Here is a 26,574-nt window from a genome sequence, read left to right as displayed (position 1 = left end):
CAGCATCAGAGGAGCAGGAGAGTCAGCATTTCGAGCATAAGTCCTTCATCAGGAATGTGGGAGTTGACCAAGTGGGCTGAGAGATAAATGGGAGGTGGGTGGGGCTGGGTCAAAGGTAGCTAGGAAGGAGATAGGTAGATGAAGGTGGAGGGTGATTGTGATAGGTCAGGGTGGAGGGGATAGGTGGGAAGAATGATGCACAGGACAGTTTAAGAGGGCGGAAGGTGTAAAACCTGTGCCTATACCTCCCCCCTCACCTCCATCCAAGACCCCAAAGGATGCTTCCACATCCAGCAGAGATTTTCCTGCACCTCCAAACACCTCACCTACTGTGTCCGTTGCTCTCGATGTGGTCTCCTCCACATTTGGGAGATAGGATGCCAACTTGTGGAATGCTACAGAGAACATCTCTGGGACACATGCACCAAACAACCCCACCATCCAACACTTCAAATCCCCCTCTCATTCCCCCAAGGACATGCAAGTCCTCGGCCGCCTCCACCACCAAATCCGAGCCACCCGACAACTGGAGGAAGAACACCTCATCTGCAACCACGCAGGAGCAATGTCAATCTCACCAGTTTCCTCATCTCCCCTCCTCCACCTTATCCCAGATCCAACCCACCAACTCAGCACCGCCCTCTTGAACTGCTCCACCTTCCTTCCCACCTGTTCGCTCCACCCTTGGCTCCAACTTATCATCATCATCATGTAGGTTTAAGCCAGGTTCTTCATACTTCCTGTTCACTGCATAACATTATTTTGCCATGATATAATACTTATTCTACAGTTCCTGTTTCAAAATAAATATCTTAAAAGTTTCATAAAATTTCCAGATTTGGGCTTAGTTTGAACAAAGCATTTATAATTGGCCTTTTTTTTATATTAAATTGTTTATTGTAGTATTAAAGTCATTGCTGCTGGATGCAACTATTTCTCTGTGGTTCTAAAACCACATTGAAACAAAGAACAATCGAAAAGATACTGTTTACAGTTAAATACAGAAAGCAATAATAAATAGGTTTCAAAGTCACAGAGGCTGCCTGACTCAAAACAATCAAATAATGCTCACAAATTCAAGGTGTAGCAATCTATGAGCTTTGCTACTAAATCATCTTAAGACACTTGCTTTAACCTGGGCAAACATTATTATTTGATAACTTATTGGTTGACCTGTGTTTATTGGATTTCTTTTTACCCAAATGTGTACTTCAGTAATATTATCAGCAGCATTGTTCAGACTAGTCTTTTGTTATATATTGTCACCAACCAACCAATGCAAAATAGAGAAAAAACACAGAAGTTACTCCTTTATATACTTTCAACAACAGTTATAAAGTGGCTGCACTGCTGCCAAAGGGTTGGGTAGCTCAGTTACCTTGCTGACTAGAATATGGTTCAGAGTAACACTTGCACCACAGTTCAATTCCATTTCAGGCTGAAGTTGACTCGAGGGCCCCTCCCCTTGTGAGTGAAAGGCAGGGCTTTTGCCCGGAACGTCGATTTCGAAGCTCCTCGGATGCTGCCTGAATTGCTGTGCTCTTCCAGCACCACTGATCCAGAATCTGGTTTCCAGCATCTGCAGTCATTGTTTTTACCTCAATAGCAAAGCACCGCTGATCAAAACTGCCAAGATCCTGGCTCAGAATGAAATGTGAGCAGACTATAAGCTCAGGATCTGAGAAGGGCACCCATGGGTGGCACGGTGGCTCAGTGGTTAACACTGCTGCCTCACAGAACCTGGGACCAGGAATCAATTCCACCCTTGGGCAACTGTCTATATGGTATTTGCATATTCTCCTTGTGTCTGCGTGGGTTTCTTCTGGGTGCTCCGGATTTATTCCATACTGCGTTGGAGCAATTCTGGTCTCCTTCCTATCGGAAAGATGTTGTGAAACTTGAAAGGGTTGGAGGATTTGAGCTATAGGAAGAGGCTGGGGCTGTTTTCCCTGGAGCAAAGGAGGCTGAGGGGTGACCTTATAGAGGTTTATAAAATTATGAGGGGCATGGATAGGATAAATAGACAAAAAGTTTTCCCTGGGATCGGGGGAGTCCAGAACTTGAGGATATAGGTTTAGGTTGAGAGGGGAAAGGTATAAAAGAGACCTAAGGGGCAACTTTTTTATGCAGAGGGTGATACGTGTATGGAATGAGCTGCCAAAGGAAGTGGTGGAAGCTGGTACAATTGCAACATTTAAAAGACATCTGGATGGGTATATGAATAGGAAGAGTTTGGAGGGATATGGGCCGGGTGCTGGCAGGTGGGACTAGATTGGGTTGGGATATCTGGTCGAAATGGATGAGTTGGATCAAAGGGTCTGTTTCCATGCTGCACATCTCTATGACTCTATGTGCAGGTTAGGTCAATTGACCATGCTAAATTGCCCGTAGTATCCAGGACATACAGGCTAGGTCATCTAGCTATGGAAAGTGCAGGGTTACAGGGAGGGGGCGTGGGTTTGGATGGGACGCTCTTCAGAGGGTCGGTGTGGACTTGATGAGCCAAATGGTCTTCCATACTGTGGGGGTTCTATGATAATGATGCCAAGATGCAGATTCCCTTGAAGACCTGTTAGAACAGTTATACACAAAAAATTTCACGTCAAATCTCTCGTCACAATATTTTGATTTTATTCCCTTCTATTATAAATCCTATGGAATTTTACTACTTCATTGTAAGAGATCCTGTCGCCACATGGGATCATATCATATCATAGGGCATTGAACTGGGTCTTTCTACTTCTAAAAGAACAAAGAAGAAAGGGCGGCGCGGTGGCTCAGTAAGGGTAGCACGGTGGCTCTGTGGTTAGCACTGCTGCCTCACAGTGCCTGGGTCCCAGGTTCGATTCCAGCCTCGGGCGACTGACTGTGTGGAGTTTGCACATTCTCCCCGTGTCTGCGTGGGTTTCCTTCCAGGTGCTCCGGTTTCCTCCCACAGTCCAAAGATGTGCAGGTCAGGTGAATTGGCCATGCTAAATTGCCCATAGTTGTTAGGTGCATTAGTCAGAGGGGTGGGTGGGTTACTCTTCGGAGGGTCGGTGTGGACTTGTTAGGCCGAAGGGCCTCTTTCCACATTGTAGGGAATCTAAAAGAAAGAAAATTTACAGCCCAGGAACAGGTCCTTCAGCCCTCCAAGCCTGAGCCAATCCAAATTTACTGTCTAAACCTGTCACCCAATTCCTAAGCATCTGTATCCCTCTGATCCCCACCTACTCATGCATCTGTCCAGACACATCTTAAATGAATCTACAGTGCCTGCCTCTACTACCTCTGCTGGCACCGCATTCCAGGCACCTACCACTCTCTGTAAAGTACATGATTCATACTACTATTTATTCATTCACTGACTAATTAGTGATGAACCTGGTGGGAACCTGCTTTGCAAATTGTAGTGAACCTCACTTTGATCTAGCTTTTTGTACAGTGAAAGATTTACCATGCATGTTCATATTTCCTTGACTAGTCCATCTTATTATGAGCAACTTTCTAGCAAATCATTTATAATCCTCTTTGATGAATAACATAATCCTTCCTTCCTTGATGCTTCAATCAGTAATCTTATTACAGTAGAAAGGAATTCCCACACTTTGTGGGAAAGTCTAGTTGGCAACCTTTTGTCAATTTCATGACATAAGCTTTTCCAACTAGCTTCCTATAGTTTTGACTTAAGTTAATTGGCTTGGGTTGTACATTATTAGAGCAAAGTTAGTATGAAACTGTACTTCTATTCTGTTAAATTCAATCTGAAGTGAAACCATTCCTTTTACATGATCATTGTTTTTTTCTGTTGAGAATTGTTTTCAGCTGACAAGTTTTAGCTCTAAAACATTTCCCATTTTATAAAGAACTTACCACCTGAATTATAATATCAGCATCAATTAGCCTTTCTAATTTGAACACTTATATTTTCAGTTGTAAACGCTATCCTGGGCTAATGGATTTTGTTGTAATGGGCAATACTTTAAAACCTAAGGTAAAATAAAGGTGGCTGAGAGAGTAGTAAGCCATCCCATTTGAGTTAGCTGTGTGATTAGGTCATTCATGATGTTTTATACAAAAGGATTTAAAGTTGAAGCCCTTTCTCTGCTTTTTTTTTAATATTTGTTCATGGCACGTGGACATCTCTGGCTGGTCAGCATTTATTACCTGTCCCTACTTGTCCCTTGAGAAAGTGATGATGCCATTTCTCTGTCCAAATCTGCAATCTATCTATATCCAGCTGTATCATTTAATAATCCTCGCTATCTGTTCTCTGCCAGTTTTGGTGTCATCTGCAAATTTACTCATCAGACCAGCTACAAGTACAGAGGAGGTTTAACCAAGATGTTGCCTGGTCTGGAGGGTTTTCATTGTGAGGAGAGGTCAGATTGTTTTCATTGAAGGGGTGACCTGGTAGAGGTCAACAAAATTAAATGGATAGCAGAGATTTTTTTCTCAGTTGGAAAGGTCAACTCCAAAAGGCCATAGGTTCAAGGTGAGAGAGGGAAGTTTAGGGGAGAAGTAAAATAGGAAAATATTTCACACAGAGGATGCTGTGTGTCTGGAATGGACTGCCAGTGGACGTGATGCAAGCAGGCACGCTAGCAACATTGAAGGTGTATCTTGATAATCTCATGAATGGGAGACAAACAGAGACAGAAACTATGTATGGGCAAAATTTAGCAGCTCTGAATAAGGATGAACAATTGGCTCAGGCTTGGTGGGCTAAAAGGCCTGTTCCTTTGCTGTATTGTATTGCATAAGAGTCACATTGGACTTGAAATGTTAACTCTAGATAAATCTTAACTTGTTTATCAGCTGATTCTTGAGATTGAATTGCTTCTTGTGATACTCTGTCACCCATCCAGTTTATTTCTATATTGCACAGACTCATGTCATTTTTTACTTAGTTACAATCCCAGGAAAGCTGTTAACGTTTAAAGAGAAATTTGAACTCCCAATGATCAGTTAAAAGAACAATGCCACCTGATTTCAGATTTTAAGCTCGAAAAGTTATGGTTCAACATTAAAAACAAGCACTGCTCCTTCAAGGAATAAATCAATGTTAGACACAGTGTTCTCGAATTCAGTTAAAAATCACACAACCCCAGGTTATAGTCCAACAGGCTGAATTGGAAGCACTAGCTTTCGGAGCGACGCTCCTTCATCAGGTGGTTGACCGGCATCTCCAAATCATCTCTCGAATTCACTTTATTTACCTTCATATTCCAGCTATTTCTCAGCAATGAAATTTCATGAGTGTCCTTTCACTACCTTCTGGCCAGGTGACCTTCGAACGTTCCCACAAGAGACATGATTGTGGACTTAGTCCAAGCTTAGGCTTCACTCATATTCTGACTTTGTTGCTATTAGGCCATTAGGAACCAGAACAAGGTATGTTGGTTCCTAATAGCCTCTCTATTCCAGTACCACAGATGTCTTACAGCTCCTGACAGATTAGATTCCTGCTGTCTCCAAGCTTCAACCAGACTGCCTCCAGATTTCGAATTAAAGCGTTTGACTGTGAAATTGCACAAATAAAATGCAAAACAAGGTGCACTTCTAAACGTAACCTTTCACAGTGCAATTTGGCGTACCTGGGCGGTATGCCCAACAGAAATACAAAATTATTGTCTTTTACCTTCAGAATACCCCTTTTATTCACATAAATAATTGATATCTGTAGATGAAGCTAATAGCCTGCTTACTGGGCTCATTGGTTCCAAGTAAAGCTATTGTTTACAAGGTCTTTTCAGAGCTTCTTTGCAAAAAAACACATGAATAATTGAAACTTGACAGGTTTGCACTCCAATTTCAAAGCTGGTTTTAAGGTACCTTGGAATGAACATTCTTTACCATGAGGACCAGAGAGGGTTTTCCCCACATTCAATTCTGATCTTGCAGACTATCCTCATCAGTCTGGTTTTTGCTTATTTCATGTTTTGTTTACTAGCTCCTCAACCAAGTATATCCATTTATCTGCATTCAAAAATTCAAGCCCCAAACTAAAGTATATTTCTCAAACATGAATAATGAAATGAAACAATACAACAATAATTCAATTCCTAATAGATATTTAGTAATAAAAAACTTTCAGATTGCCAAAAATGTAAAATACAAACTTAATATATTTCTAATTAAATTGCCATGACACATATTTTTCTAGGAAGTATGTTTCAAACTTCTTTTTGTGTTTGGAATGTAGTTCACACTCTGATTATTTGCAGCATTCTATTCTGAAGAGTCTGGATTGACCAAGTATAAATATTATCACTCAAACATTGTTAATTATTAATCAGTATCACTCAATCATTGTTAATTGGTTCAAATGCTCTGAATATTTTCCCTTTACCTTTGGCGAGAAGCTAATTCTAGGTCTGTTTCATAGCTTCTTGCTAATATTAATAGCACAAATTTGCTTCGTGGCCTTTATGTCAAATATTTTGCTCGGGTCACATATGGAAATGTACAATGTGATCAAAAAGAGTCTTACAGCACAATAAAAGGAACATTTTGCAAGGTCAAAAGTCAAATACACTTGGATTGAAAATGACTATTGTATTGCAGTGGATATTGTTTCTGCAAAGATTAAAGCTCATGCATTACTCATCCACGTTGTTCAAGTTTTTGTTATAAGTTTAAGGAAGTGATTGCATAATTTTAAATGGATTGGCAGAAGATCTTGTTTTAGTTGGCATTTCTCTGCAATTTGTTGAATATACCAATTTTGTACTCTACAAAATAGGATAGTGCATTTTTTTTTGTAAATTCCATATACTGGTAATTAAATTTTGGTGGTCAAACTTTAATGTGAAAATTAATTTAAAACACAACTTTCAATTAGTGTACAACAAGCACGATGTGAATAATTTTTGTATTTTGTGAAGCCTGCCTCAATTGTCTGCCTAATTAGTTTCAAACTACATCAGCATTAGAAAGAAGCATTTAAGTTTTTCAAAGTGCTGAATGACCCAAAGTTTTGTACTACATAAACGTACCACCACCTAACTGGAGTGATCTTGGCATGCACACTGTATTTTAACCATGGGAAATGGATCATTTTCCCATCTGTCTGTCTTTTTGTTGAGGAAGCTGTGGTCCTTAAATTAGTTTTTTTTTTGTTATCCCTAATGGATGTTGGCTTAACTTCAGTTCAAGTGTTGCAACTTTGTTTAGCATCTATTCTCCTCAAAGCCTGTGAAGCACCTTGGAACATTTTTCTACATCAGAAACATATTATAAAGGAAAGTTGTTTTGCTGCAACAGTAAGTTAATTGTCTAGCACACAATTGTTTAGTAGCTACTACCTGATTTAAGTGTATCTGAATTAGATACCTTTGCATGCATACAGGAAATGTCAGGACATACTTAATCCAAAAATAAACTTCCACAACTAAACAGTTTAGCCCTGCTACTAGGGCTTTTTTTTGGTTTGTGGCATAGATTATAGTATAATGTATTTCATAATAAAGAGATGAACATTGTCAAAACCTTAAGCAGGAAGTTCCTACGCTTAAAGTTAAGCATACAAATACACAATGGACTGAATTTCATGGCAGGAATAACAATGAGGTTAGCAGTAACCACTCATCCGGAGTAGCTTAGAGATCAACAACAGGCCGCACGTGTAGTAAAATGCCCAATTCAATACGTTGCTGTCTGATTTTCTCTGCTTCTCTAGAGGTTTTGCTGTTTTGATATCTCAGTGAGAAGCTCCACATTTAAACGTAGGTCGTGCAGAGTTATTCAATTAAATGCGATAAAAATGTTAGTTTTATCCATTTAAAGTTCATGTGAATTTTTAAGTGTTTTAATGATCATTGAACAGTTCCTTTGGCACAGTAAGTGCATTTTGCAAGTAATGAGTCTCATTCTTCCAGTTTTCCAATTGTTGGTCATTTAAGAAAAAAAATGGGAATAATTCTTTTTTTTTCCTTTTGTGTCTCATCTCTTTCAGTTTCATCTTTATTCTCTCTATATTTTATTTATTGCAATGTTGAATTAAACAATCAAACTTATGCATCTTGATTTAGATACTGTGTGGCTCAAAAAAGATTCTTCAGCATGATAGGTTGAAGAACTATACTGCTCCTTGCTCTTCTCATACAGGTACCAGGTCCCTTGCAAAGAGCACTGTGCTGAAATGGATCTTTAATTGCTGTGGAAAAGCCCAGGAAAAGTTTCTTGGCAGCAATAAGAATAATAAACAGTGAGTGCATACCTTCATTACTGTTTGAGAAGTGAACAAAGGTAAGTCATAGGAAATAATAGACTACTTTTGATTTTAGTCTTTTTGCATTTTGCAAGAGTCTTGACATTATTAACTGTAATATTGAGCAAATGAATTTGAGATAGATTTAGCAATTGTCAGCCATTTGTAAGAGGAGGACAGATTGGCTGAGGATGCAGAGAGTTCCTCATTAAGTCTTAATACTGTCTAATAATAATATAGCCTCTTGCAGCGATATTACAGGTTCCTGATATATTTAGGAATGGATTCTGATATATTTTGAGGCAGATTTTCTCTTAAAAAATGAAAATTAGTTTAATGATCATTGAAAATACAATATTTTGTTTTTACATTTCGTGCTTTCAGTGACCGTCTCCTCGTCTGCTTTAGTTTGTTGCAACCAGACCCTGGATGAGGTTCCACAATTTATCATGGTTCCCAGCTGAGGGGGGAATGAACTGACATCCTTTCTTTATTCACTTATCCCTTCAGTTGGTTGCAACAAAATTAACCAAAATGGATCTCCTCCCTTTGGAATACTATTCTCCCAAACCACATGAATTTATTTTCTAAAAGGAACTAATTTAACCCAACTCCTTTGTACTAATGAAAAAGTGACTCTATTAGTTACTAAGCATGACAAGAATGTAACACACGTTCACACACTTAAAAAATACAAAGTGAATCCATGAAAAGATAAAAAGTGAAAAATATATGGACTGTTGGTCTTTATTAAAGAGTAAGTGATGAAATGTTAATGTTAAGCAATTGATATTGGGATTCTTGCCTTTGCATGCTAACTAAAGTTATTTTGTCTGCTTGCTTTTAACTGACTTTGTTGACTGCCTTCCAGCACTCAGAATGAGAGAGTCCTTTACTTACAATAAAGGGATGACTTATTGTAGATAAAGGAAATTCTTCAACTGGGTTTTTCACACCAGATTAGCACTTGAATCTAGGCTGGTACATAAATACTCAGGTCGGTAACACACCCAGAACAAAGATGAATCTAACTTCTAAACCCCTGTTTTGGATGTAGATTTGCTCACTGAGCTAGAAGGTTCATTTCCAGATGTTTCACCACCCTATTAGGTAACATCTTCAGTGGACCTGAGGTAGTGCACTGCTGATAATTCCTGCTTTCTATTTATATGTTTGGATTTCTTTGGGTTGATGATGTCATTTCATGTGGTGAAGTCACTTTCTGTTCCTTTTCTTAGGGAGTGGTAGATGGGGTCTAACTCGATGTGTTTGTTGATAGAGTTCCGGTTGGAATGCCATCCTTCTAGGAATTCTCGTACATGTCTTTGTTTGGCCTGTCCTAGAATGGATGTGTTGTCCCAGTGGAAGTGGTGTCCTTCCTCATCCGTATATAAGGATACCAGTGAGAGAGGGTCATGTCTTTTTGTGACTAGTTGGTGTTCATGTATCCTGGTGGCTCGTTTTCTGGGTTTGTCCAATGTAGTGTTTGTTACAGTCCCTTGGCATCATGGTAGCCCACAAACCCACCAACACACTAAAACAGCAGCTAATGAACTTGAAAAACCCTATACAGACCACAAGCAAAACTAATGTCATTTACAAAATACCGTGTAAGGACGGTATATTCTAATCATGTTGCAATTGAACTTGTATGTCCATAAGTCACCTGGCTTATGATCCATGGTCATGGTGTGTTGCATTGTATTGGAGACTGATGTCTGTATTTTGTTAACATTTATATCAGTAGTGCTTGATAAACTAGGCATGTGTTGCTGAATTGGGAGTCCCAATAGCAAAAGCTTAATAACATTGTGTTCTTGTTTAAAACTTGTCTAGGATAATTCATCACTATTTTAAAAGCATGTTATTTTAAAAAAGATATTACTATTTCAGGGCTTACCTTATGAAGAAAGTTTGAACAGGTTGGGCCTATATCTGTTGGAGTTTATTTGAAACTCTTTAAGATTTTGAGGAAGCTTGATTGAATGGGTAAATGAAAATTGTATTCTCTTGTGGGAGAGACCAGAATTGGAGTAAACAAATAATAGGTCTCCCCTTTAAATGGAATAAGCAGTTCTTTATTTTCTGACAGTCAATTAATCTATGAAATTCATTCTCACAGGAAACAGTGAGGCTGGGTCATTCAAGGAAGTGCTAGATTTTTTGATAGACAGACAAGTCAAGAGTTTGATGGGGGACAGGTGAGATGCAGTTGAGAACTTAAAAGGTTAAGGGGTAACCTGATCAAAGACTTCAAGATGTTAATAGGAAAAAACAGTTCAGGCAAAGATAAACTGTTTCCACTGGTAGAGGATTCCAGTAATACGGAGTGTAGAATTAGGGCCAGACCATTCAGGAGGAATGTTAGGAAGCACTTCTGCACACATAGGGTGTTAGATGTTTGGAACTCTTTTTCAAACGGCAGTGCATGCTAGAGCAGTTGTTTATTTTAAATTTGAGATAGATGTTTGTAAGCAAAGGTATTAAGGGATATGGGCCAAAGGAAGGCAGAGTTAGGCTACAGATCAGCCATGATCTCATTGAATGGTGCAACAGGTGTAAAGGGCTGAATGTCCTCCTCCTGTTCCGGATCATCTTAAGTACAAACTCTGGAGTTTATCATTAACTGCATCTAATGTTATCATGGCTCAAATATAAGCTTGTCTGTACTATTATGTAGTGTTGCCCCAAATCAGGAATGTATCATTTACATAGCAAACTTAATATCTAGCAAACATTTGAAGAAAGAGAGGAATTTTATTTACTGCTGATTTCAAGAGCTTTACAGTTTTCTGTTTTTGCAAATGTGGATTATCTATAAAAATGGGTTAAACCAGCAGTCAAAATGCACTTCCCTTTGTGTAAATTCCCACCTGAACTGCTGTTATTTTTCACCGCCCTTCAAAACTTGAATCACCACAAGTATAAGATTCATCATGACTCACATTAACACTACAACGGTGGTTTAGACAATTAAATAACATTATCTAAATTACTTTTAAGTTAATCCAGTACTAGTAGTGTTGTTAAATAAACATGCATCACAAATTAATATATGCCATAGAATAACAAAAAGGGAAGGTGCTTTAGCACATGAACATTTCATCTGTTGGGCGTGGCTTTGAATGGAGCTCAGTTTGACATGACAGCCCCTTTCACCCTGACTCATTGGGCTGGAGGTGAATTTGCAACCCAGTGCCTCAATGCAAGTACAAAGCACAATGCTGGCCACATGTTATAAAATAAAATATTAATATTCAATGTTAATTATGATCTTTATTCTGAGATACTGGATGAAAAGCTCATGGGTTGAGCATTCCCCTGAAGTTCCTAATGGTTTTACCCCTCTTTCATCTTCTAATAGCTCTTTAAAGCCTGTTTCTTTGATTACACGTTTGGCCATCTGCCTCATATCACCTTATTGGACTTTAGCTTAAATTTTGCTTTGTGACCTCTATTGGAGACATGGGACATTTAATTAGTTTCAAGCTGCTGTATAACTGCAAGCTTTTATTGTTGAGTTTCGAATATCTTTTGGTGTTTTGAGAGTGTACTGTACAGTGGATACCCTCAAGCTGTTTTTAATAAAATTTTTGTTTAAGTTGGTACTTAATTTCTGTAATAAGTATTAATCTTTAGCTGTCAGGGTTTTACACATTGCAGAGTGCACACTATTAAGATTTGTGTGTAGTTAAATATGCAAATGTTGCGCAATATTTCTCAACCACAAATAACTTTGACTAAAAATATAGACCTACGTGGATTAATGAGCATCATTCTACTGCAGATAAATGGTTAGTTTCCACACAATAAAGATCAGATTTGAAAAGATGATGACATTAAAAGTTGCTGTGTGGGTATTTAAGCTGCTTTGCGGAGAAATGAATCTTAAGTACGTTTATTTTGAGCTTCAGGATTATGAACCAAATGAGTGCCCCATTCCCTTGAGCAATATATAGCAAATAATTACAAAGGAATACTGTCAGTTATTAAATAAGAATGACTACAAAGGGAATTTATTTTCTTAAGGAAGTAGTCTCTTAAGAGAGTGTGTATGTTAGTGATTTTAATTTGTGCACACAAGCCTAAAATGTGCCACATGAATGTTTACAAAATGGTTTTTCTCTTGAAACAATAGTGCAGAGCAGTTTAAAAAAATAAATCTGCACGTGCTGTTCTCTACTGTTGATTTCTTCTCTGTCCATTGTTGCTGTGCAAGACAAAACAAGAATATTCGTCATGCAGTGCACTCACTGGCAGCTGCTCAGAGCCGAATCCAGCCTGTCATGCCTGGACATGAAAAATCTGGCCCCAATTTAATTTGCTTTTCTCCGGAGACCAGACCCCGATGTCCAGGTGACTGGCGCAGTTTGTACACTTTTAATAAAACAATGCATATTATGTAAAGCAGTGTTTAAACCTTTGTAGTTTCAAAAATGTAATTTAAACATGCTGGCCACAGAAATTCCAATGGTAAGTGACTTCTTTGAACTCCCGGTTAGCTTGTGCCCTTCAGTGGGAACTTTGTCATGTGTCAGTGACCCCAGAGCGCGCACATACTCGCTAGTAGCATTAAGTTAGCCAGCTTGTCCTGGCACAGCCCTAAGTAGAATAAAGCAGCACAGAAAAGTAGATCCCACAAGTTCTCTAAAACCAAAACACACTGGAGTAATTTTGGGAGAGTAATCTAATCTGGTTAGATAATCAGATAATTTATAAATAACTCAAACTTTGTTCTGCCATTTCTCACCAAGTTAATTGCTAGATTAAGTATTGTAGTCACTTCTATTTTTTTTTGGGGTGGGTTTGGGAAGATGAACTTTCGAGTTTGAATGAAGAAAATGTTTTTGGGGGGTTTGTGCTGCTATATCTGACTCCCAGTATCCCTTTAAATTTAGCATGGGTATATCCAGAGGGAAGATTGTTTTCCCAATCTTTGAAAGTGTAAAATCACAAGAGGCGGGTACTTGTTTCATCATGCCTGTGCTGGCTCTCAAAATTACTGCCAATTAGACCCCCATTCTTTTACTTTACCCTGTAGCCCTACAAACATCTCCCCTTGCAATATGTACTGTTCCCTTTGGAAGTTAGTTTTGTGTTAATTGAGTGAATGGCACCAATGAGTAGTTTTCAACTGTAGCAGCAATATCCAATCAACTAGAACCAGGGATGGGTGTTTCTAAACTCTCCATGAAAATAAATTTTGTATTTTCAACACTTGCATCCCCTTCTCTCTTCCACAATCTGATACAGCATTCTGTCCATCAATGAAGCGCATCAACATTTGATTGTAATTCATGCTTTCATTGTCAGAGTTTTATTGATTTAGCTTTTTGGAGCTCTTAGCCAACTTAGGTTGGTTTTATCACCCACACACGTAGTTTGTATCTAATTTATTGTTGCTTCTAATATCTAATGGCAGTCAATGTGTTACATGATTTGTTCTTAGGTCATAAAGAACTGGGAAGCAAAATAAAAACTGCAGCAGCCAGGTGTGTGCTTCCTTCATGTTAGACTGATACCCGGCAAGTCACAGATCTTTGGAGCAGGATCCTGGAAAATGCTTGATGTTTTCCATTTGTAATCCCTACCAGAAGTATAACGTGAGACCAATGAATGAGAATGAATTCTAATTTGATTATGAAGGTAAATAACATGTAGGTGCTCTATGTCTGATGGCTTGCTCAGAGAATGACCACTTGGTCAGTGCAGAAAGAGCTGTACCTCAAAGCAGTTTTAAGTTCGTAAGAGTTGGGGAGGGTGGAGTCAAGTTTACTTCAGCCTAATCAGAATTTCCCTTTGTTCAATTGTCATCTTTTTTTCTTGTTGTTGAAGATGTTGACCTTCCTGCTGGATGGTGTTTCTCTTGCATTTCTACCAAGTGACAATTATAGCTATTTTTAAATCAACCTGTTCAGACATTAAAAGTGATGTGCAAACACAACATTTTTGCACAATGAGTAGTTAGGGTATGGAATACACTGCCTGGAAATGTGATGGAGGCAGGTTCAATTGAGGAATTCAAGGGGGCAGTGGGTGGTTATTTGGATAGAATGCTGTGCAGGGATATGGGGGAATAGCAGGAGATTGGCATTCTGTAATGATGCTTGTTAAATGAGCCAGTGCAAGCACAATAGGCCAAATAGCCGCCTCCTGCACTGTAACACTCCTGTAATTTTGAGATATAATGACACCACTCTGGAGCAGGTTGATCTGGAATCTGAGCCCCCCTGGCTCAGATGTACATACACTACTACTGATCCACAAGAGCCTAAAATTAACAATTGTAGATATTTCTAATCAGTCATTCAGAGATGTTATTACACACATTTGCAGCAGGTGGGAATCGAAGCCAGACCTCCTGGCACAGACATAGGGACACTAAGCTTGTACCATGGAACACCTGTAAGTGACAAATGAAAATTTGTCAGTTGATTGTTCACAGGTGGATTCCTATTTAATTTGATCCAGAGCTCAGCCAAGGTGTACATTCTGCATTTTAGATAGAACTTATTGGATAATAATCAGGAGATCATTCCATTCATTCATCCCTCAGCCAGTGGCCCAAACCTCTTGATCCCTAACTACCTTAAATCTGGTTATCTTAGCACAGGCTGAGGGTAAGACCTGGGTTTCATATTTCTGTTGCACAGGTGATTACATTTATTAAGCTTTCAGGAGAGAAAAGGTCCTGAGTGATATTTTAGTTTTCAGTTCTGCTCCTACTGTCAGTGCCTTTATATATAGATATTATATAGAGAGAGATGTAGATAGAGATGTGTGTGTGTGAGTGTATACGCACAAGTGTATACGCACTCACACTTGTGAGTGGCTCAGTGGTTATCACTGCTGCCCCACAGCACCAGGGTCCCAGGTTCGATTCCAGCCTCAGGTGACTGTCTGTGTGGAGTTTGCATGTTTTCCCCGTGTTTGCGTGGGTTTCCTTCCACAGTCCAAAGATGTGCAGGCCAGATGAATTGGCCATGCTAAATTGCCCATAGTGTTAGGTGCATTAGTCAGAGGGACATGTGTCTGGGTGGGTTTCTCTTTGGAGGGTCGGTGTGGACTTGTTGGGCCGAAGGGCCTGTTTCCACACTGTAGAGAATCTAATCTAAATCTAATATATATATATCTGTTCTATTTATGCACAAACTGGAAATTGGAATATTAATGCATAGTCAGCATTCATATGCACTGTAAAAATTTGTAGTACCAAAAACTTCAGATTTTGGGTTTTACATATTCCTCACTCTTTGAGTAAATCCTTTTGTTGAAAAAAATCTTGTGATGTTTGTGTGCTAATTGTTTGCTATATAAATTTTTTTTTGCTTGAAGTATGCTCTAGAATGCTTACCATCTACCACTACATTCCTTTTCCACTTCTACAGTTGGCATTTCAAATTGAAGTGTCTCGGATTTTGTAGGAGTTCAGAAGTATCACAGAAAGATTATGGAAAGAATTAACTGAGGAAGGGTGGGCTCAGCAGATGTTAAAATTTCCAGAATAAGTAATAGGACAGAGAGCATGCAACAGGTCAAGAATCTAACTTCAAGCACAGCAAATAAGGGGCCAACTATGAGAAGAAGGGGCAGTCAACACAGAACTGAGGGTGTTTTGCTTAAAAGCATGCAGTGTATGCAACAAGGTAAATGAGCTTGCAGTGCAGATTGAAGTTGGCAGGTATAATGTTATGGGTACCCCAGAGACGTGGCTGCAAGGAGATGAGGACTGGGAACTAAATGATCACGAATGTACAACCTGTAAAAGGGACGGGCACATGGGCAGAGAGGGCGGAGTTGCCTTGTTAGTAAGAAATGAAATTAAATTGATAGCAAGAAATGATAGAGAGTCGTAGAATCTGCTTGGGTAGAGCTAAGGAACCGGAAAAGAAAAAGACCATGATAGAAGTTGTGTACAGACAGTAGTCAGGATGTGGGGAAGAAAATAAATCAGGAAATTAAAAAAATGTAAGAAAGGCACCATTGCGATAATCGTGGGGGACTTCAAAACGGATCTCAAGCAAAGGAATTTGTGGAATATCTACAAGATGGTGTTTTTGGAGCAGCTTGTGGTAGAATCTACCAAGGAACAGGCAATTCTGGATTCAGTGATGTGTAATGAGGCAAACTTGATTAGGGAGCTGAAGATGAAGAAGCCCCCTAGGGGCATTGACCTCACCCTACAATTTGACAGGGTGAAGCTGAAATCGGATATAATGGCATTATAATTGAGGAAAGATAATACAAAGGAAGGAGCTGTCCCAGAGTTAATTGAAGGGAAACCTGGCAGGGAAGATGGTGGAGAAGCAATGGCAGGAGTTTCTGGAGATAACTCGGGAGGCACAGCAGAAATTCATCCCAAAGAAGAAAAAGCATACTAAGGGGAGGATGAGACAACCATGGCTAACAAGGGAAGTCAGGAACAGCATAAAAGCATACAATGTGGTGGAGATTAGTAGGAAGCTAGAGGATTGGAAAGCCTTTGAGAATCAGCAGAGGATAACTAAAAAAAACATGAGGGAGAAGATGAAATATGAGGGTAATCCAGCTAGTAATACACAGGAAGATTGCAACAGTTGTTGTTTAGATATCTGAAAGGTAAGAGAGAGGCATGCATGGTCATTGGACTGCTGGAAAATAAGGCGGGAGAAGTCATAATGGGGACAAAGAAATGGCAGAGGAACCTAACAGGTATTTTGCATCAGTTTTCACAGTGGAAGACCAACAGCATTACAGAAGATCAAGAGAGTCAAGGGGCAGAGGTGAATGTCCTGGCCATCACTAATGAGAAGTTGTTGGAGAAGCTGAAAGGTCTGAAGTTGAATAATAATTTGGACCACATGAGCTACATTCCAGAGTTCTGAAGGAAATAGCTGACGAGGTTGGATGAGATATTGTGATTTTTCGAGAATCACTGGAGTCCGAGACGTCCCAGAGGACTGGATCAGCGTGGTTTCATTAAGGGGAGGCCATGCCTGACAAATCTGTAATGAGCAAGTTAGACAAAGGAGAAGTGAATGTAATCTGTTTGGATTTCCAGAAGGCCTTTGACAAGGTGCTGCACAGGACGCTGCTAAGTAAGATAAGAGCCCATGGTGTTAGGGCAAGATACTGGCGTCAATAGAGGATTAGTTGACTGGCAGAAGGCAGAGAGGTGAGATGAAGGAGTGCTTTTCAGAATGGCAGCCAATAATAGTTCGGGAAGGGTCAATGTTGACACCATAAATATTCATGTTAAAATTAATGGTCCGGATGAAGGAACTGAGGAAATTGTTGCGAAGTTTGCAATTGACACAAAGGTAGATGGCGGGACAGGTCATTGTTGAGGAAGTGGTAAGGCTGCAGAAGGACATGGACTTGCATGGAGAAGGGGGAAAGAAATGTCAGGTGGAGTGTGGGAAAGTGTGAGGTTATGCATTTTGTTCAGAAGAATAGAGAGGTAGAAAGGCTTTCTCAATGGAAATCTGAAGCACAAAGGGACTTAGGAGTCCTAGTTCAGGATTCTTATAAGGTTAACATACAGGTTCATTTGGTGGTTAGGAAAACAAAGTTGACATCATTTCAAGAGGGCTAGAATGTAAGAGCAAAAATGTACTGTTGAGGTTGTGTAAGGCGCTGGTCTGAATGCATTTGGAATATTGTGAGCCATTTTGGGCCCTGTATCTAAGGAGAAGTGTGCTGACATTGAAGGTTGTCTAGAGGAGGTTCACAAGAATGATCCTGGAGATGAAAGGTTTGTCATATGAGGAGCAGCTGAAGATTCTGGATCTTTACTCAATGGAATTTAGAAAGATGAAGGGGGATCTGATTAAAACTCACAGAATGTTAAGAGGCCTGGTTAGAGTGAACGTGAAAGATTATGTCTCCACTAGGAGGAGGGCTAGGATCTTGGAGTACAGCCTCAGTGAAGGGACAGTCCTTTCGAACTGAGATGAGGAGTACTTCCTTCAGCCAGAGGGTGGTTAATCTGTGGAACTCATTGTCACAGATGGCTGTGGAGGCCAAGTCATTGAATGTATTTAAGACACAGATAGGTTCTTGATTAGTAAGGGGATCAAGAGTTATGAGGTTTGGAAATATATCAACCATGATATAATGGTGGAGAAGACTTGATGGACTGACTGGCCTAATTCTGCTCCTAAAATTTATGGTCTTAGAGTTTTAGGTTGTTGTGCTGATTTGATGGCTAGGACAAAGCAAGTTGTGTTGCTTGATTTTTGCAAATGTTTGTCATGCAGTAACCACTTAGTAGCATTGGCTTTTCAATGAGATTTTTCTTTACCTTCCTCAAGTTTCTAGAACTTTGTGTTAAAGAAATGGAATCCTTGTTATTATTCTGAATCTGTGAGAGCAAATGGAAGGATCTTTGAATCTGTATTACTCAAGATAAACAACACCAGGTTGTCCACTATTCTCTCTGATGTTTTAATCAGTGATGCATTGATTGGTTTGGTTTGCAAGGCAAATCCTTGGACTATTTTTTGCTGACACTTCTGAAAGAATTTTACTAACTCTTTTTCACCAGGTTACTGATGATGCCACTTGGCATCTGAAATGCCATACTTGCCAAATCTAAATCATAAAACTAAGGAGTATGATAGAAGTTGCCAAAATGTTATTTGGGCTTTGTAAGTCTTAAAAAGGACTTGGAAGATGCTGATTGAAATATAAGGGGGTACTGTCCCATTTGCTGTTAGTGTGATGGTGAATGTTACTGTCATAGTTCTCAGTGAATTTTCTCATGATCTAGACAGCTGAGAAATTGATCATGTTTCTCAGAGAATTGTATGGTGAGCAATACAAGTGTCACCATGGCCGGGACCTTCCAGCCCATACTTAAAGCTGCACAGCAGGAACTCCCCAGATGCTGCAAGCCAGGAACAACCCTCACACTGTGGTGCTTGACATTGAGTATGTCTCAAAGGGACAGAGCAGGCTGACTCCCTGCTTCCAGGCCAGGAATCTGGTGCTGCTGGCGAAGGGGGGGGTGACCCATTTTCCTGCTGATTAGTAAAGAAAGCCACGTGATCAGACCCAGGCTTGCCTGGTCAGAAATTGCAGTACTTGTCAGCACTGCCTCCTGCACGGTGCCTATCCTGGTCTGATTGGGTACTCATTGTTCTCCACCAGCCTCTCCCACTTTCTGTGCTATAAAACAAGCTCAAACACAGGCACTGGCACTCTGTAACACATCATTGAAGTCAACTCAGAAGCATCCTGTCCATAAACATATGAAAGCGTGTGTGTCGATATTTGTGAACGTGAATACGTTGGAAGCAGAAGTCAGTTGTTGGGATGATGATTCCCACGTGGAGCTGCCCAACAGCTGGCAATATGACCTGAAGGCCATTCAGCCCCTCGAACTTGCTGCACCATCCAAGAAGATATTGATTTATTTGATTATAATCTCAAACCTTATCCCTGTCTACCCCTGACAACCTTTCACCCCCTTGCTTAATAAGAATCTATTCACCTTAGAAATATACAAGGTCTCTGCTTCCACTGCCATTTCAGGAAGAGTTTTCAAAAGACTTGCAATCGTTGGGGAAATAAATATGATCATGTCTCTGTTTCAATAAACAAGCCAGAGACCCGGGTTCAATTCCCACCTCAGGCGACTGACTGTGTGGAGTTTGCACGTTCTCCCCGTGTCTGCGTGGGTTTCCTCCGGGTGCTCCGGTTTCCTCCCACAGTCCAAAGATGTGCAGGTCAGGTGAATTGGCCATGCTAAATTGCCCGTAGTGTTAGGTATGGGGTAAATGTAGGGGTATGGGTGGGTTGCGTTTCGGCGGGTCGGTGTGGACTTGTTGGGCCGAAGGGCCTGTTTCCACACTGTAACGTAATCATAATAAAAAAAAAACCCTTGTTTTTAAATAATGACCTTCCATTAGACAAGGCATCTGCCCTGTCATAACCTGGCAGATTCTTGTATATTTCCATCAGGTTCCCTCTACTCTTTTGAACTCCGTAGACGGCTTAGTGGTGTTATCACTATCCTGTTAATCCAGAAACTCAGCTAATGTTCCAGGGATTCAGCTTCAAATCCCGCCATGGCAGATAGTGGAATTTAAAATTAACAAGGAATCTGAAATTAGGGTCTAATGATAATGAAACAATTGTCAATTGTTGGAAATACTCATCTGGTTGACTAATGTCCTTTAGGAAAGGATATCCTTACCCGGCCTATATGTGACTCCAGCTGAAAATGTGTTGCTGGAACAGCGCAGCAAGTCAGGCAGCATCCAGGGAACAGGAGAATCTCCAGGGCTTATGCCCAAAACGTCGATTCTCCTGTTCCCTGGATGCTGCCTGACCTGCTGCGCTGTTCCAGCAACACATTTTCAGCTCTGATCTCCAGCATCTGTAGACCTCACTTTCTCCTCCTATATGTGACTCCAGACCCACAGCAACGTGGTTGATTCTTACCTGCCCTCTCGGCAATTAGGGATGGGCAAAAAATGCTAGCCTAACCAGAGACACCCACATCCCAAAAGTGAATATGGAAAAAATATGCAAGCCCTAACCTGTCCAAATGTTTTCTCCTAAAACAATCACCAATATTCTGGAGATTAGCCTTGTAAACCTTCTCTGATCTGCTTCCAACAAACTTTACATCCAACCTTTAATATGGTTACCGATATTGTACACAGTAGTCCAGATGTGGTCTCACCAATGCCCAGAATAACTAATGCACAAGATGCATGGCTGGCCCTACAAGCAGAATTGTTGAGGTGGGGGAAGAGCAGCCATTATGGTGAGGTGAATCAGGTGGTTTGGTGATATGGAGTGACGTAGATGAAGGGTAGAGTAGGAGGATGGTTTTGGACATTGCAGGGGGCTCGTGCCGAGTGAAAGCCAGAAGGGAGAGAAGCCTAATCCTATTGTAGATTCTCGCTTTGTCTTACCTGTCAGGAATTTGTACCGTCTCGTTTCTTAGTGGAGGAGAGGAAGGTTAGAATTAGATGTAGATTAAATGATTCTAGGCTTTAAAGAGATACTAATGCATGGAAATGAAGTAATCGCGAATTAAGGGTAAGATTTCTTTTCATTCCTGCTCTTGTTTTCTCACCATACTCACTATAACTATTTCCACACCCGGAAGGTGGAAATTCAGCCCAGAGTCTGTCTCTCTCAAGTGGCCTTTTGCGTTGGTGCTTATTTCCTTTGGTGATTCCACATTCAGCTGTCTCAGCTTTCAGATCTGCAATTCTTCCCCCTAACTTGTTTTTTGCAGAAAATACCAACTTTGGCTTTGGTTAGCTGTCTTCATATTTCCTTTCTAAGTTCAGTGAACTCAGCAGATCTGGCAGCACCGATGGAGAGTTAATGTTTTGGTTCATGTGACCCTTCTTCAGAATGTTGCGACCCTTCAGTGAGAGTTGTGATGGGGCGCCCTATGTGGACAGGACTGTGTCTGAGTGGGCCCAGAGCTTTTTAACTCATTCAGGGTCGTAACCCCTACCTTTGGGAAGCCATGATGTAAATGCAAGTTATTCTTTGCAGTTTGCATGGATTGTGCTGAGACCGTGCAAAAAGTCTTATTTTGTCTTAAGTGATAGCAATTTCTTGTCTGGATTTATCAGGATTGCTTTGTTTCAATGCTGATTTCCATATTGTAGCAAAGGGAAAGGCTTTTTGAAGCAAAGTCATGTGACATCCATTATTACAATGAGTGATAAAAGTCTCTGAGATTTTCGAATGTGTTATTTGCAGGACTGTTACTGCATAAAATATTAAATTGCCATTACCAGTTTCATTATTTTGTTTCCATATAATTATCAGTTGTTCAAATGCAACTTGTTTTCGCCTTTACTATTATCATCTGGGACTAAGTTAAACTGATGATGGTAAGATCCCCTCTGTGCTGCTACCGGAGTCAAAAGTGAAATTCGTTTAAAGCAAAAACAGAAACGCCTAAGAAACTCAACAGGTCTGGCAACATCTGTGGGGAGAAAACAGGGTTATGTTTCGAGTCCCATGACCCTTAAGAGCTGCACTTAATGTAAACTGTTTTCTTTCTGCAAATAATGCCAACCATGCTGGGTTTCTCCAGCGATTTGGTTTATGTTTCAGATCTCCAACATCCAATTCTTTGTTTTGATTTTAGTTTGCTGCAGTTTATTTTCATTCACAAATTTTAAGCTGAGTGGTTTTGCAACTCTGTTATTAATAAGGAATATTGTGGACAATTTTGATAATTTTATTATGAACTGCATGCATTCATTTTGGGAGTTAAATAGGTTTCAGTGTTCTTTTCGGTTTCACTTTGACATAATATTGCCAAATACTCTGCCTTGAACTGATGGGCAGTCAATATTTACATAGCAGCTAGTTGGGAAAGTAAGGGATATTAATCAGGCAGTATAGTTTCAGAGCTGACCTGACATATGCCATATCCTTCTGACAGTCCCAGCAAAAAAACAGGATGCTTCAGCTGCTGCCATTGTTTTTGGATTATTTAGCTTGTTTAAAGCAGGTTTTCTCATACTTATATTTAATAATATCATGTAATACCCTGTCTCTGTAGGAAATACTGTTGTACTTCTGCAAAGTTTGATCTTGTTTTAAAAAAAACTTCTTATTCGTCAAATAGTCTTCAAGAAGTGCTGTTAAATTGCATTAAAATGCTTAAGAATATTTTTGTTCGGTAAAAACATTTTTGTAAAGCACACAAATGTCACCATTGCTCAGGGATAACACTTCTTCCCTCTGAGTCAAGATTCTGGGTTCAAATCTTGTTCCAGAGAATTGATCATGTAAGTTCTAGGCCCACATGCTGGTGTAATATTGGGAGATATACCACTGTTGTATGTGCTGTCATTTGGTAGAGAAGTTAACTGAAGACTTTGTTCTTTCCTTGGGCTGGGTGTCAGATATCCTGTGATATTATTTGGAGCGCAGTGCAGTCCTTCCTGGTGTCCTAATATCTTTATCATTGCTCAACTAAAATTATTTAAGTACATATGAAATGATCACTCTTACAATCTTCTTTTGCTTTTTTTGTGACGACATCAGAATAGATGTGGCAATTCACTGAACTTAAGACTATCACTAAGCGAAGGAAAATAAGTTAACAAGGATTCCCCAAGGAGCAGAATAATATTTGGTTTCCACCAACATTCACGTGGATAGCACTACCTAAACCTGGAAAGGCCTGCTAAAGATAGGCAGTAGTGCTGCGACTTATTTCCTTTGGAGACTTGGTTGACTGTGAGATTGTTCATCGGAAGCAAGTTTTTGGATACACAGTCTTGAAAACATCTGGTCTTACATGGATGATAATCGTGTTGTCAAACAATTCCCACCAACCCATTACATTTTTAATAGAACATGGTCAGTCAATTCTTCTTGCCTCTTTGCTACAGTGACTCCTCTTCCAAATCTCTGATCAAGGATATATTGCTGTTTATGAAATCTTACTGTGTGTGAGTTAGTTCTGGTGCTTCCTAAACTGTAACAGTGACTACACTTCAAGAAGTATTTTATTGCTGTCAGACATTTGAGAATTCTTGATGATGTTGTTATGTCTAAGAAATACACAAAGGTTGAATGAGCATTACCCATGACACTGAGAATACTAGACTATAAAGGAGAGGAATTATTGTTGCAGTTGCATAAATGGCGAGACAACATTTGGTGTATTGATAGAGTCCTGGGCACAGCATCTGAGGGCATGTTGGCCTTGGGTGGAGTGTAGCAGATTCGTCAGAATATTACCCAGGGCTTCAAGGGTTACATTGTGTAAAGGGATTAGATAAACTAATGTTTCAAAGGTGTTCATTGATGAGTGTTTTGATTGAGGGTTTGGATTTTGCGCAGTGTATATCCTCCATGTGAGTGCCTCTCCGACATTTCTTCATCAATGCCATCAACTGATCCTTCTAATCCAGCCCCCCTTGTGTTAATGTAGTATTGTGGCTTGTAACCTCAGCTAGTCCTTGTGGAAGCATGTTCCACATCTCAACCCTCTCTGTATAAAGAATGGCTCCTGAATTCCTTATTGGATTTATTAAGGAATGCAGTATGTTTATGGCCCCCTGGCTCTGGTTGTCTCTGTTTCTATCCTAACAAATCCTTTATAATCTAAAAACCTCTATCTTGTCACTCCACAGTCTTGCTTTTTTTTTGAGAGAAAAGAGCTCCAGCCCATTCAATTATTCTTGGAAGTTGTTATCATTCTTGTAAATCTTTCTTGCTTTTTTCTTTCCTGTTTAAAATACGGAGACTCAAAATGGTCACTTCATGGTTTTAATCAAGCATCTGCACAAGTTTAATTTCACTTCTGTCTTTTCAATTTTATCCATCTAGACATGTGCCCCCGGTTTTTGTTTTGTTTGGCTTTATTTACATGTATTATCTTTAGTGATTTGTGTATTTGTACCCCATTGGATTCCTTTGCTTCTGTACAGCATTTAGACACTTAATTTTCTAAGTTGTCTACTTATTCATCCTCTGCTAATTCTCCCTATGAAAATGTACTTCACGTAAGACCACAGACCAGAAGACCATAAGCAATAGGAACGGTAGTAGGCTATTCAGCCCCTCAGGTCTGCTACATCATTCAATAGGATCATGGCTGATCTGATACTCCTCATGCCCAGTTTCCTGCCCTTCTCCATTTCATACTTTCTGCCAATTCTTGGAGCTTAGATTGACCATTTAAACAAGATAAATAGAGGGTTTATTGGAGAAATTTCCAACAGGATTCACCTTCTTAGGAGGGGGATAAAAGGGAACACTACATCTGTTATGGTCTGCCTGTATTTTTTGCTTCTCGTCAAACTAATTCTGGTGAAAATGTGTAATTTCTCTGTGCTTTTAACAGTTTGTTTTGCTGTTTTAACTTTATAATCGTTATATGTCAAAATACTGTGATGTATTTGGCTACAGTTATCTCTTCCCACTCTAATCACATTGTGGGTCATGCTCTGTTAAAAATTAGCAGATTATTGTGAGACTGCTACAAAATATTTTGTTACTGGCACACAGAACAGTGTGAATGCTTTAATGGGAGGTGGGGGATGGATACTGATGGGCTGGAAATCAGTAAATCTGTTATTGTGAACGTACAGCTGCCAATATTCAGCATTATCTTAGTTTGACAGCTGAATATATGCGCAAGCACATTCTGAGTGGCCTCCCAAATAGAAAGGTGCCAGTTTGTTGTGACTTTGTCACAAGCTTTCCTGATCTGCATCCTGATTTTAATATTTCAGTGGTAATACAAATTCTGTAAATGTTGAGCTGGAAAAATATTATGTACATGCATCGTGCATGACAGTGTCCCTCAAAATATCCAAAATTTTGACTGAAATATATATTACGGAAAACAAAGAGATTATTGAGGCTGACTGGAAATAGAGAGTAGTTCCAGGCAAAACTGGGTTTGAGATAATGTTGGCTGACTATTGGTTTGTAACATCAATTTAACGGCATCATTAGTAAAACTTGGCTCACTGACAGAGGGATCCAGAATCTGAATTAAAAGAACGTGTCAAAGCATATTTAGTATACAATAAGCAAAGAGCTGAGCAGAAACAAAAACAGAAGTTTCTGGGAAAAACTCCACAATTCAGTTTCTGAAGAAGGGTCACTGAACCCAAAGCATTAATTCTGCTTTCTGTCCACAGATGTTGCCAGACCTGCTGAGTTATTCCTGCAATTTCCAATTTTGTTTTTTTGCAGCAAATTGTTTTTGTTTTCAGTATACAATTGTTAGCTATTGAAAAAAGATGTAAGAACTTTGACATAAGAGGTCCATATCATCTTGGACTAAAGTTTTCTGAAGTCCTTTGATTTTGTCAACTGTTGTATAGTGATAACTGCAGCATTTTACTCCTGTCTAGTCAGTCTTGCACAGGGTGATTTGAGTTAAATGTGGTTGCATGGGTTTTGCAGCATCTGTGTAAATCCCCTATGAATTACATGGAAGATTTAAATCCTTGTTTGGTGATTGTCACGTAGTCTTATAATTTCCCTACATGTGCTTATGATTTTTCTAAAGCTAGCCTGAGATTCAGGAATCTTTGATCTTGCTACCCAGATCTGAACAGAAGAAAAAAGGATGTTTTTTTTGTGTTTTGCTGTAAAACTGAAACGATTGCAAAGAACCTATTGTGGATGTTTAGTAGACTCAACAAATTCAATTTTTTTTGTCATAGGTGTTGCAGTTTTAAAATAGACATCCAGTGTAATGCAAAACTTCCCATAAACATCCCACACGATTCTGATCTTAGATTTGCTGAACCCTACCGCAACTGAAGAACCTGTAAAGTTTGAAAAGTGATGAAGTACAGTACATGAAGAGATCCAAATTTGTGTCTTTATCAATTCTTTATTAAAATAACAATGCAGAGAAGATCCATTTTGCAAACATTCATCAT

At 39.6% G+C, this 26,574-nt stretch overlaps 1 protein-coding gene across 5 annotated transcripts in view; it reads left to right on the top strand.

The window, feature by feature from the left end:
* The window catches only part of cgnl1 (cingulin-like 1), a 145,123-nt gene that overhangs the window by 10,502 nt on the left and 108,047 nt on the right, over positions 1-26,574 (top strand). Inside the window, exons 2-3 of one of the 5 annotated variants that reach the window (XM_043677457.2) lie at positions 8,089-8,229; positions 13,641-13,837. The exons of 2 other annotated variants lie outside the window; for them this stretch is intronic. The gene's annotated coding sequence lies outside the window, so the exon portion shown is untranslated. Of the gene's footprint in view, positions 1-8,088; positions 8,230-13,406; positions 13,838-26,574 lie in introns of those variants that run through there. 2 more of the 5 variants (XM_043677456.2, XM_043677458.2) reach the window with 2 other exon arrangements.

This window comes from Chiloscyllium plagiosum, unplaced genomic scaffold, assembly GCF_037043375.1.
Source record: "Chiloscyllium plagiosum isolate Xiang-an unplaced genomic scaffold, Cpla_swu_hap1 HiC_scaffold_39, whole genome shotgun sequence".
Lineage (NCBI taxonomy): Eukaryota > Metazoa > Chordata > Chondrichthyes > Orectolobiformes > Hemiscylliidae > Chiloscyllium > Chiloscyllium plagiosum.
This window is presented reverse-complemented; position numbering and strand designations above follow the sequence as displayed.